This window comes from Phocoena phocoena, chromosome 8, assembly GCF_963924675.1.
Source record: "Phocoena phocoena chromosome 8, mPhoPho1.1, whole genome shotgun sequence".
In the NCBI taxonomy this organism is placed as follows: domain Eukaryota; kingdom Metazoa; phylum Chordata; class Mammalia; order Artiodactyla; family Phocoenidae; genus Phocoena; species Phocoena phocoena.
In genome coordinates, this window is record NC_089226.1 from 80905729 (window position 1) to 80918781 (window position 13053).

General features: G+C 37.0%; 1 protein-coding gene across 1 annotated transcript in view; it reads left to right on the forward strand.

Moving 5' to 3' along the window:
• Positions 1–13053, forward strand: part of LOC136126984 (hypoxia-inducible factor 1-alpha inhibitor-like) — a 32775-nt gene that overhangs the window by 15901 nt on the left and 3821 nt on the right. The window lies entirely within an intron of this gene.

Genomic DNA, 13053 nt, shown 5'->3' on the forward strand with positions numbered 1-13053 from the left:
AGTGTGCATTCTGCTAATGGTTAGATTGCACTGGGAATGATCCAGGCCTCCTTGTGCATTTTCTGATGAGGCTCTGTCCAAGGGTGATAAACCTATGTTTACTTTTACAATTGCAAACTTTTCTCATTTTTGTTGTTTACCTATCTTCCTGTTTTCCCAAACTCACCTGTGGTACTTAGTCCTGATAAAAGTTCTGAGGTTTACCATGCTTTCCTATTATTTTTATTTAAGGAAACAAGACTTTTTCTTTCCTTTCCTTTCCTTTTCTTCTCTGGGTCTTGCTTTTTTTTTTTTTTTTTAACTCTACCTTGCTCTCAAATGTTGCTTCCCATGTCAGAACGGCTGAACTCAAACATTGCCAAAGAGACTAGTTAAACATAAGTCTTTCCAGGTTAACTCTTGATTTATTATCTGATGAAGTCTTTTGCACTTTGAATTTAAAGCAAATAAAAATCCCCAGAGAATCAGAGGGAAAGAATATAGTGTTAAATGACTGTTTTACAAGGATTCAAAAGGGAAAGATACTTTCAGAACCAGGCTAATGTGCACAGCTTATGAAGAAATACAGAGATATAAGTGTTTTGTGTTTATTTCCATTTAAAAAATCAAAACAAAATGGGATCAAAGGGTTTGAATTTACTGTACATGAAAGAGCTTGTAGAACTGCCCTTGCATTTAGAGCAATCAGCTAGAGCACAACTTAAGTGGAACTGGATGTTTGAAAAAATCTATATGCTCACTGCAGAATGGTATGTTTGTGAGACTTGCTAAGTGCTTATGTTAATACATCCTGAAGTACTTTCTAATCAAACATATTATTGCATTACTTTCCACACTGTTGTAAGTTGGAAAGTTTCCTCATATGTTAGTGGTTTTTAAAAATGGCATATTAAGTCCTCATTGCAGATCCATTTCATCATCTCCCATTATTCTAAAACGTTTTGTTAGTTTCCACCAAACTTGTGGCTGGCCATTGTTATGCCTCGACATACCAGGCTGTCATTTTGAGGACAGTCATCTGTTGTCTGAACTTTGCAAATCAGGAAGTGTTATTTCCACAATTAGACCAGTGGCTATTGGTATATGTGTTGGAAGGGAGAATACCTGTGATGATGACAAATGGAAATACTTTCTCTCTGGAAGCTCAAATAATTTTTGTGAAGCCAAGCTCAAGGCCCATCCAACATATGTCTATAGTGACTTGTGGCTGAAATTTTACACCTGTTTATATTATACATGAATTGAGCCTGGTATCATGTGAATTGTTGATGGTGAAACTTGAAACCATGTGAAAATTATCTGGTTTCAGGTTTGGTTTCCAAAGCAAGACTCAGGCAATAGTTACAGAATATTCAACTGAACCTGGGTGAGTTTATATAATTCTCCTGGTTTAAACCTAGGGAAATGTTTGTCATCCTACCTAGCTATGACATAAAACTATGAAACAAAAAGGAAACATGATCATGAATGTCTAGGGAAATGTTTAACAGGGATCAGGGATAAACTAAAGAAGCTGGTAAACCCAAGGATGCTATAGAACACTGAGGGTGCAGACATTACAGTCCCATACACTTTGAAACTTCCTGTTATTCCTTCAGGTGTCATCTTCTTTGTGAAACTTTCCTTGACCCCACAAATTAGCATTAGATAATTCTGTCCTCTGTGCTTCCAAAATATTTTATTTCCATCTATTATAAAAGTAGATACTTTTGGGGGGCAACTTTGTTTACTTCTTGTTCCCCCCACTCCTGCACTGTGGACTTCAGAAAGGCATAAACTTTTATTTGTATTCATCTTTGTGTTTCAAAAACCTAGTATAGTGCCTACCATGTAATAGTCAAGCAATATTTGTTGCATGAATAAATGACAGAATTGGTTGACTGTGTGTCATCATTTTTATTTAGCTGTTTGAGACATGAGTGTAAATAGAATTTCAAGCCATAAAAAGAGTGCAGAAATTCCTAAGAAATTGGCTTAGTGTTGTAAATAAGCTCCAGAACTTGGTAAATGTGAAGAAAACTTGAGGAGACCAAAGAATGAATTAAAATGAGTTGTTCTTAAAATCAAACTTTAGAAAACAGAGGCTAAGTCTATGAAGACCAAATGTAATCCAAAAGGAAACTTAGATGTGAAATGATGGGCTTTGATAAAGAGGGTCATGACCAGTTATTGGTTATCTCCACTAGGATAAAGCAAGAATAAATAGAGTAAGGATTAAGCAAGATATAAAAAAGCTATTACATCTTGCGATAGGTTACTATGGGGCATCAGAATATTTTCCTGCTTCAAACTTCATCTAATAATTGTCCACACTGCCGCCAAAGGAATGATTCCAAATTCCAGGACTGAAGATACCTTTTCGTAGCTGAAAACCCCTCATTGAATATTTTTTACTTCCAGTATTATTTGCTAAACTTGCCTGAAAATAATAATTCCCCCAGGACACTTATAAACAACAGAGATTCCTGCTCATCCTCTGAATGAGAATCTTGGGAAGTGGGCGTTGAAAGTCTGTTTTTTAATAAAACATTTGGTTATTCTTATCCTTAAGCAAGTCTGGATTTATCTCCAGGATAAAGTGCCTTTTCCTTAGAAAAGCTCTCTAGGTCCACTCTCTTGTACATGGCCTCATTTGCCATGTACCCCCATAACGATCCACTAATAGTAACATACTGTTTCTCTTTGCTATTTCTTTCCAAATGCTATTATCTCTACTTAAATTCTATCCACAATTTAAACCGACCTCAAATGACACTTTCTCGAAAACCTTTTTTCACCCTCCCAGAAAAAGTACTACACTTTATCACATCACATTCTCTTTATTTGTTCTTCATTTATATTTTCCTATATCAGGAGCTTCTTAAGATTAATAAATATGTCTAATTTATTTATATTATTGTCCAAGACCCAGCATAGTGCCTGGACATAATAGAGTATGTATATTTCTCATCTTCCATTGTGTACCAGATAGCTCTTCACCGTACATAGTTTGTCCTTTGTCAAGAACCATCCCACGTGAAGCCCCCTCCATGATGACTTTCTGCATGGCTTTAGACTTCCAGTGATAGCTCTTCTTTACAGTCATCCATAATTACCACAACCTGTTTGCTTCTCTCTTTTTTTTTCTTTCTTTCCTTTTCTTTCTTTCTTTTTTTTTTTTTTAATGTATGTCTGTCTGACTAGAGTGCAAGTAGCTTCTGAGCAGGGAGAGCATACTGTGTTTTATTTTCATGTACCCCTGAGTTTGTGGTATTTCATAAACAGCCTGAAACTGTATATAATTTTTAAAAGTATGTGCCCCTTGGACTTCCCTGGTGGTGCAGTGGTTAAGAATCCGCCTGCCAATGCAGGGGACATGGGTTCAAGCCTTGGTCCAGGAAGATCCCGCATGCCGCGGAGCAACTAAGCCTGTGCACCTCAACTACTGAGCCCGCGTGCCTAGAGCCTGTGCTCTGCAACTAGAGAAGCCACCACAATGAGAAGCCTGCGCACCACAACGAAGAGCAGCCCCCACTTGCCGCAGCTAGAGAAAGCCAACGTGCAGCAACGATGACCCAACACAGCCTAAATAAATAAATAAATAATAAAATAAAAGATATTTAAAAAAAAAAAAAGTATGTGCCCCTTTTTTGGGAGAGAGAGCTCATAACTTGAATTACATTCCGAAGAGATGTACAACCTCAAATCATTTAAGAGCAACTCTTCTGAATTTGTAATAATAATGGTAAGAATAATTTATTTGTGCAGGATTTTACAATTTACAAAGAACTTCCTCATGCATTACCTATTCATTCTGTATAGCAGCCCTGAGAGGCAGCCGTGGCAGACATTCTTACCTCTATTGATCAAATAAGGAAACCAACACTCAGGGTGGTTAAGAGCCTCCACTGGAGAGTAAGTCTCATGACTCCAGAGCTGGAGTTCTTTCCACTATATGCACCAAATGGCTTCTTTCCATAAATACTGGTTTGTTTAATCTTCTTTGGACACATGGAGTAGGCTAAGCTCCTGCAAGCAGCAGACAGGCAGGTAAAACTTGAATTACCCTTTATACTTAATGAATGAGGTGAGTTACTTTACTCTCCCAGTCATTTGTCTCAGCGCCCTTCTTTTGTATAAAAGGAATTTCCTTTTCATGCTTTCATCCTAAATACAGATTAATTAGGAAAATCCCTGGACTCTCAACACCAGCATCTTCTTGTTCATCATTGAGAAACATTTGTTGAATGCATTTCATATGCAAGGCACTGCACTTAGTGCTAACAACTGTAAATACATGAGCTGATACATGCAGACCATTGGACAATTAATACTAAAGTAAATCAGCTGGTCCAGCCAGCATTAGGAAACTGCATCACTGAAATACTGTTTCAGTAATACTTAATGGACTGAGGGCCTTGAAGTGAACTATATATACCCTTTGAACTGGTAATTCTACTGCTAAAAATTGGTCTTATATAATTCTAAATCTAGAAAGCTCTTTATGTTCTAAGTAGCATTATTTAAAATGGTAAAAGAATGGAGACAATCTAAATCTCCAGCAATAGATCAATTGGTATTTAAATTTTGATTCATTACTTGTGGATGAACAATTGATCCTTAATCTTTTTTCTACCCCAACACACTTGAGGGAATACAACATCTTTATCTATAGCATTGGCTCACCAATACAGAGATTCAAAGCTGAAGTAGCAAGAAAAAAGAAATAAAACTAAAAATCTTTTATGAAGGACAGAAGGTATACATTGAAATGCACCTCATAAAGTTCTGCTACTCTCCTTCTGCCTGGGATAAGGAATATTCTTACTTTGTAGAAAATTCATGGTTCCTGACATTAGAAAATACTCATCTCTTGATTGCGACTATCCACTATTCCTCCTGGCTGTGCTCTTAGAAACAGGAGCTTCCCTTTCTTTGGGAAATTGCTCTTCCCCAACTTCTTATAGTTTTAAGGGAGAGAGGGGTCTACCCCAACATAGCGACTGATCCAGATCCACCAGAGTCCTTCCCTGGGAGCCAAGAAAGCTCATTCCTCTGGGATTCTAAGTGGGAGGATGTCAAAGTACTCTCCCTCTTCTTACCACATTATGTGAATATTTCCTATTTGTAGTAATTGAGAAAAATACCTGATCAACCCCTGTTCTTCTAAGTTACATGAAAGAGCCTTTTTCTTCTAATATTTTTTTCTCTTAAGCTTATTCAGTTTGGATTTTTGTCACTAGCAAGTAAAAGATTCCTGAGTATAACAAGTTAATATGGATCCTACCAATACAAACACACTTATAACAAATTAAAGTACACCAAAATTCCAAAATTTTATTCATAGGAAAAATACTGTATGGAACGGTTCCAAAGTAATGATTATTGATTTATTACAGATCAATTTTTCTCTCAATCTTCCTACATTTCTGTATTCCCTCCCAGATTTTCTGTAATAGGTATAAGCTTCATTTTAAACTGTAAACGGCAGCACTCACAATACACGTAGTCTGGCAACCTCCCAGAAGAGGAAGGAGGCAAGAGAGGGACAGATGTAGGCAGTTAGGTATAGACTGCTTACTGAAAAGTATATTGTTTCCTTTTCACTTCCACCAATTGCTCCTTGAGAAAATATGCTAAGTGCCTCTGAAATGTTTAAGTTCCATGCTGTCAGACATCTATAGCTGTCCTGAAGGTTAGTAGTGGAAAATGTTAAATCGACATTTGTTCCTGAGGAGTGTGTAGGTGTTTTATTGAGAGAGAATGTCAGATAAATAGAGGGAAAGGTTAAAAAAGAAGGCTTTCATTTTAATAAATAGCAAACAGTAAATATTTGGGTAAATCTTAACAGACTCATGCAGTGTTTTCACACCACTGGTATGAAACTGCCAAAAGAGGTACTTCCTGGGCCAGGGCAAAGATGGACCATCACAGCAAGCCATCTACAGTCTAATCCCAGTAGCCTATTGTTAGATAATATTTGACTACTACTTCAGGAGGAGTGAAATGGCTGTGATGATCTGTATATCCTCTTAGCTTTATCAGCAACTGACAGAGCCTTGAATATGGCAGACACCTTAGGTTATATTTCTTTATCTGAAAGGAGTCCCAGGTTCTGGAGTCCCGTGGTGTATAATAGTCATCCACTGTAAAGCAAGTGAAGATAACAGAGCCTCCACAATAGACTGTAATAGGGTTAAAACTGGTGTTGGTTTCTGAGTAGGCAATTTGCTAGCAAAGCACAGGGCACTTAAAACTGAGCTGAGATTATAGTATCATTGGATTCAGTCTCATTGTCAAGAGATGCATGGAGCAGGGCTCTCCAGGAAAATGTAATAGTTAAAGGAATTATTAAAAAATTTAATCAGATTATGAATCATCTTTGGAAATTTGGACAGTAACTTTAGGCAGTCACATTTAACCCAAGAATTGGGTTCTGAAAACTGACTTCCCAAAGTAGGATTGAGAGATGACATGGCAAGTTGAAGGAAACATTTTCTGGCCCCTCCCAGACCTGTGTTTCCAAGACATGTTCTTATGACAGATTATAATGTTAATTTGGTGATTGCAGACATTTGCCAAAATAATTCATTATTTGGCCCTGTGATAAGGAGATTAATTTAGCATAGACTTTCATCAGACCTTTATCATGCCTCACCTGGAGCTCTTCCCTAGCCGACTGTCTGACCTCTCAGACTCCATCTCTTAACCCTTCCAGTTCGCTTTCCCCACCACTATCAGCATGATCTTCAAAAAAAAAAAAAAAGTCTTATGAGAACTTGCTTCTATCCAAAAGAAAAGAAAACAAGAACGGAGGAGCCAATTCTCTCTTTTCGTTTTCGGTTGCCTAGAAAGTTTTCTTCTTTATCCTGATATTATATCTCACCTCAACCTACCTGTCTGTACCACCTCTCCCTGCTCTTTACATGGCTCCCATCTTCATCAGCTACCTTACATTTCCAAATGTTCCTTAATATGTCACAATTTTTCATGTCTCAGATTTTATTTGCATATGTTTTTCCTCTGATTAGAGTGTTTTTGCCTCCTTCTTCATCTGGGGAAGGTAGTGAATCTTGAGGCGGGAGAGAAACATGGAAGAGTGTAGTGGAGAGCTGTTAAATATTGGTGGAGAATTTGCACTTTATCCTAAGGTCAGAAACTAGAGACTCAGATGATCTTGAATCAGAACACTTGGGGTGATAGCTGTCTGGAATTTCTTTCTCTTTTCAGGGATCTGGGATCTCTGGAAAGAAAAGGACTCCATAACAGACCCTGACAACACAGTGCTATAATTCCCCTGATAAAAAAAATCTCCGCTTTACAAATGAGGAGACTGAGAACCACACAGTTGTGCCTAGAATCTTGTGACTGGTAAATCCGTTATACCATGCTGCATCTAGACTACCTCAAGTATCCCATCTCAACTGTTTCTTGACACTTTGCTTGTGCAGGTGCTTTAACATCTGTCAAGTGGTGTTGTAACTTACAAGCTTGCAATTTTTTCTCCCTCTTTAAGTTGAAGTCTACAAGAATATGTCATTCAAGTTTATTGCCACAGTGCCTGGCACATTATAGGCAGGACAAAAAAAAATTGTGGCATGACTCATAAGTAGAAGAAAACTTGGTCTGAAAGCACTTTTTCATCATTGCATCCACAAAATATATTGTGTTCTACCCAAATTGGTACTTAGGATGGCCCTATTTACTATTTTTATTTATAATCTAGATGACAGAATGGTGACCAGCAATACTGTTATAGCTAATAATATTTTGCCTGACTTCAAAAGAAAAGGATTTATATTTAAAATATCTTAGGAATTTGAGAAATGTGAAGGTGTGATTCAATACTGTTTATAATTACTATGTAAAGAAAAGAAAAATAATCTCTGAATGTATATTACACAGGACAAGCTTTAAGAAGATCCCAGAAAAGAATTTGTAGATCATTTTGGATCATAAGCAAAATATGAATTCATAATCTTCATACTTTATTGGGTTTTTTTTCATTTTTTTAACTGATTTTTTTTTCCTTCTATTTTTTGGCTGTGCCACGCATGCGGGATCTTAGTTCCCCAACCAGGGATCGAACCTGCGCTCCCTGCAATGCAAGCGGGGTATCTTAACCACTGGATCTCCAGGGAAATCCCCATGCTCTATTGTTAATTAAGTAAAACACATGTGAATTGGTAATGAAGTATAAAGTTATCTGGATTGTTTGTGGTTCTTAGATGACTGAACCTCTATTTATAGTCTATGACTTAAACAACATATAAAAACTTGAAAAACACCCATTGATAAAGGAAAAAGGTGGGTAAGCTGTGATAAAAATTGACATCTAATACGGATTAGGCATGTTGTTATAAATGATTTATGCATTGTCACATTTGATCCTCACAGCAACCCTTTGAGAAGGTTGAGTAAACTGGGTCTCAAATAAGTTGCTCATCCAATTAGTCAATGGAAGAGCCAAGACTCTCATCCAGAACTGAGTCCAATTCCTATAACCTTTACCCAGTACCACACTGGGTACACAAATTTGATTTCTGTGCCCTAGAGAAAATAACATTACGAGGGCCTATGAATATTATAAGGAGTATATATTTACACATAATATGAGAGTCCCGGCTTCCATCAAAGCCTGGACATGAGACCACCCGGTTATAAGTTTCAGTTAGGTCATTTGAAGAGGACACTAGAATATATTGCCTTGGAACGTGGTGGAGTCTTCTTGGGAGATCAGATAAAGAAAGATTTAAAGGGCTGCAGCTTTCTCTCTGGAGGTGAAGTAGTCATAATGATGAAAGTCTCATTTCAGCCTTAACTTTTGATTTCAGGTAAACAGGGTACTAAGTGCCGATCGAGCATCTTTAGAGACTCCAGGGAGGGCAGCAGTTAGTACTGCTCTGCTGTATAGGGTAGCAGGACTTCTGTTGGAACAGCTGTTTGTTGATCCAGCTGACATTCTCTTTCATCCACCCATCCATTGTTCTCCTTAAACAATAGCGAGATACAAATGTGAGTCTAACTCACTCTAATGAAAAGGCTAGAGTTTCGTTCCCTATAAATATTTTCAAAAGCCTTGATGATTCATGAGATTTGCACAAATACATTTAGAGCTGAAAGTAAGTGTATAAGGCATTTGGAGAATACTCTGCCCCTGGCATAACAGGGAGAGGAGGGATCCTACATTAAAAATAACTCTGCTTGTACTTTTAAGGCAAACATGCTCTTCATTACTGTCCTCCCTACCCAACTCCCCCCTTGAAAAAATAAACATTATCCAAAACAAAACCTGACAGAAAAGACGACAGCCTCTTGGGTGGGCATGAATGCAATCTTGCCTGAAGCCAGGGGTATACACAAGATGACCTTTAAAATTTCCTTTCAACCCCATTATTCACTGGGTTTATCTAAACATTGTTTATGAAGGAAGATAAAATATGGATGAGTTTTCAAATGAAGAAAGCAGCAAAGACTTACTGACTCTGTCTTGTTGCAAAAGGGAAATTGGATTTGTACCTTCATCTCCTGCATTTCTCATTTATTTCATTCGGGCATGCGGGGGATGTTAGCAAGTATCAAATTCGCCTGTGAAACTCAGCTTGTACAATAAAAACATGATGGCTTCATCTCTTTTGCTCTGCAGAATCTACATTTTCATTTCAAGTTAGTAGTCATTCTTGATACTTCTCCCTTAGAGAAGATTCCAAACTTTAAAAAAATCTCCCTCTGGGCATCTTTCTTTTAGAAATGCTTCTGAAAAGAGGAGCTCAAAGTAAATATGAGATTTGACTCAAACACCTGTGGTTTTCCCAAACATTTTCCAAGGTATCCTATCACAAAACCTAATTTTTTTTAATTTTTTTTTTTATTCCTTGTCTTTCATCTAGACACTGAAACCCACTCATTTAGGGCTGTTTCTTACCATTCAGGATGCAGCTTGAATGCCACCTCTTCAAAGATCTTCCTGACCACCCCAACCTAACGTACCCACTCAGTCACTAACTGTCACACCCCATTGTTCCAAATCTCTACCTTGAATTTGTTACCATCTTATTTATTTAATGCTCACACCTCTCAGTTGGAATGTGTTCCATAATGAGCAGAGGTTAAGTTAGGTTTACTCACCTCTCTATACCCAGCAGTTACAAGAGCTTACAAAGAGTATGTACCCAATTAATATTTGTTGTATGAATGAATGTATGGTGCCCTCAACAGGAAATACACTGCAAATGTCCATGAATAATTTCATATTATGCAAATAACATATGTTTGGAGAAATATAGATACATATTAATTACTTGGCATCAAGTTTGTGTTGATTGATAATGGTAAGAAAGGTTGAAAAAGCATAAAATTGGGGTGGATTTTCCCAAGGTAGAACATATTAAGGTAAAATGTAAGGGTTTATTCTGGCATTGCCTCTTTATATCAGCAGAACTGCTTTCCTTACAGAAAAACCCAGTAAGAATATGTTCTTGGCATCGTTGCTGGCTTCAAAGGTTGGATGATCTCTTTTGTCTCCTTTTGAGATCCCTATCCTGTTTCTCCATCTAGCTGACATCTCCTTGAACCCAGATTTTTTTTTTTTTTTTTTTTTTTTTGGCCACAGTGTGCTGCGTGGAGGATCTTAGTTCCCTGAACAGGGATCAAACCCTCACCCCTTGCTGTGGAAGTGTGGAGTCTTAACCACTGGACTGCTGGGGAAGTCCCAGATTTCTTGATTTTAAACACTATTCTTGGGTTGGACACCATTTCTTTGAACACATCTTAGTTCCATTTTTCAGTTAAAAATTGTTCATACCCCTTGAAGTGTGTCTGCTCTTAGCCAATTTGGGTAACGGACTAAGCAGACCTGCTTTGGCTGCCTGAGCCCTATCTTAGCTTCCCTCTGCCAGCAACCAGAGACTGAGAGCCCTGAGTTTTTCTTAAGTCCTTACAGTTCTCAAGTCTTTTAAATTATCCCTCTTCTTAGATGATCACTCCTTCCATTTTCATCCTCTCTCCCACATCTCTGCTCATTCCATTTGACTAGCTTGCCATGTTCTATCAATTGTCAGGTTTTAAATTGTCCCCAATCTGCAGGACGAAAAACAGTTTGGAAATCAAGCTATAGCTTTAATATCTGTCTTAATTGGAGCCTATACAAATTGTATTTACTCTGTTTATATTCACAGTGTATTTTAAAATTTATTGGCATCAACATTAAGTATGCTTGGAAGACTTCCCTGAAGATAAAGTAGAAATTTTGTATTTCTCAAACTGGGCTTCAAATTGAACATTTCAGTAATGGTAATGATTTTTACATTCCTGAAAAAGCTACTTGATTTTTTCTAAAATTTATGACTGGTGACACCCTTAGCATCAACATTTAATGGAACAGAGTTACAGCCAAGTGTATCTTTAATTGCACAACCAGGATTGGTGAGGGGAAAAGTAAAATAACTTGATCATGGCATTTGAAGTCTTCCATTAGTTGACTGAAAGCTCTATTAAATTACATTTTTTAAAACTTGAATTTATGTAAGTATAGAAATATAATTACATAACAGTCCTTTGTTCATTTTAGAAAATTTAGAAAGTACAGTTAAGGGAAACACATAAACTCACACACTCCCATCTTCACTTTCAAGCAAGGTTTCACTATTCTGCTAAGATTCTTCCTCAGCCACCAGGACAATTGATTGGCCTTGTCACAGATATATTACACTTTCCCTGTCTTTGCTCAGATTGTTCCTGCAACATGAAAAAAACCCTTTAAATCCCTACTCTATTTGAAATCATAATTACTGTTCAGAGTCTAACTCAAACGCTATCTTCTTTATCAAAATTGCTCATGTCATTTCAGAAGAACCCAATTCTTCCTTCCTCCCCTGTAAACAATCAACTTAGCTCATCCCTCAGACTTTTGAATCTCCTGTGAATTGGTAGTTGGACCTTGTGGTTTGAGAAGATTTAGGTTAGATTTATTTTATTTTTTGATGGGGCTATTTGGATCAGGAGGCCCATGTTATCATTTTCTTTCTCTTTTTATAATTTAGCTGTAATTGATTCTCAATGCCTAGATCCATTAATAATTAGGCGATGTCAAATGATGATATTCTAATTCAGTTTTCCTTCTGTATTATTAGTTGGAATACTTTTATTAAGGAAAACTTTCCTCTTACTTCTCATTTGGTTACTGCATGATAAAGTTTGATAGGAAAAGCAGAATAGATGCCTGGTTTTTACTTCCCTCTTTACTTGCCAGTTGTCAAATAATTTGATTCACTAGCATCCTCTGAAGATGACTCTCAATTTTAAAAGATCATTCAGTGTTAACATTCTATCTAGATGATCTGTACTATTAGATAAAATGAGAGAAGGTACCTAAAAAGAGACTCCTAACAGCAAGCCATTGCATTTTCCATAAACAAATGTTCTATCCTTGTTTTATTCTTCTTTTTCAGAGAACAATAATTTTAAATCTTTTACATGTCTCTACTTATTGCACCTTGGAAATATCACCCAGTCTCATTATTTTAAATACAATTTATGTGTCAATAATTCCCAAATTCCTGGATTTGGATCCTGTCTGGATCTTTTCCCCAAATTCCTGTTTCATGTACCCAAATATTTACTTGGCTCTTGGCATCTCTACTTAGATGTCTAACAGTTATCTCCTACTCAACATTTCCAAAACTCAACTCCTGATATTCCCCTATCCCTAAACCTTCTATGCTCAGTTTTTCCATTTACTAGTGGCAACTCCTTTCCTTCAGTTGATCAGGCAAAAAATTCAGAGTCACGTATAAGTCCCCTCTATCTTTTATATCCCCTGTTGGCCATTGATTAAAAATATATCCAGAATATAAATATTTCTCACTTTCTTCACCACTGCCATCTTGGTTCAATCACCATCATCTCTTATTTGAATTATTATAATAGACTCCAAAGTATTCTACCTACTTTTGTTCTTAACTCCTACAGTCTAATGCAAGATGTTGAATCATGTCACACTTACACTAAAAGCTCTGTATTACCTTCTCATCTCACTCAGGGTAAAATCCAAAGTCCTTGCAGTGGTTAATAATC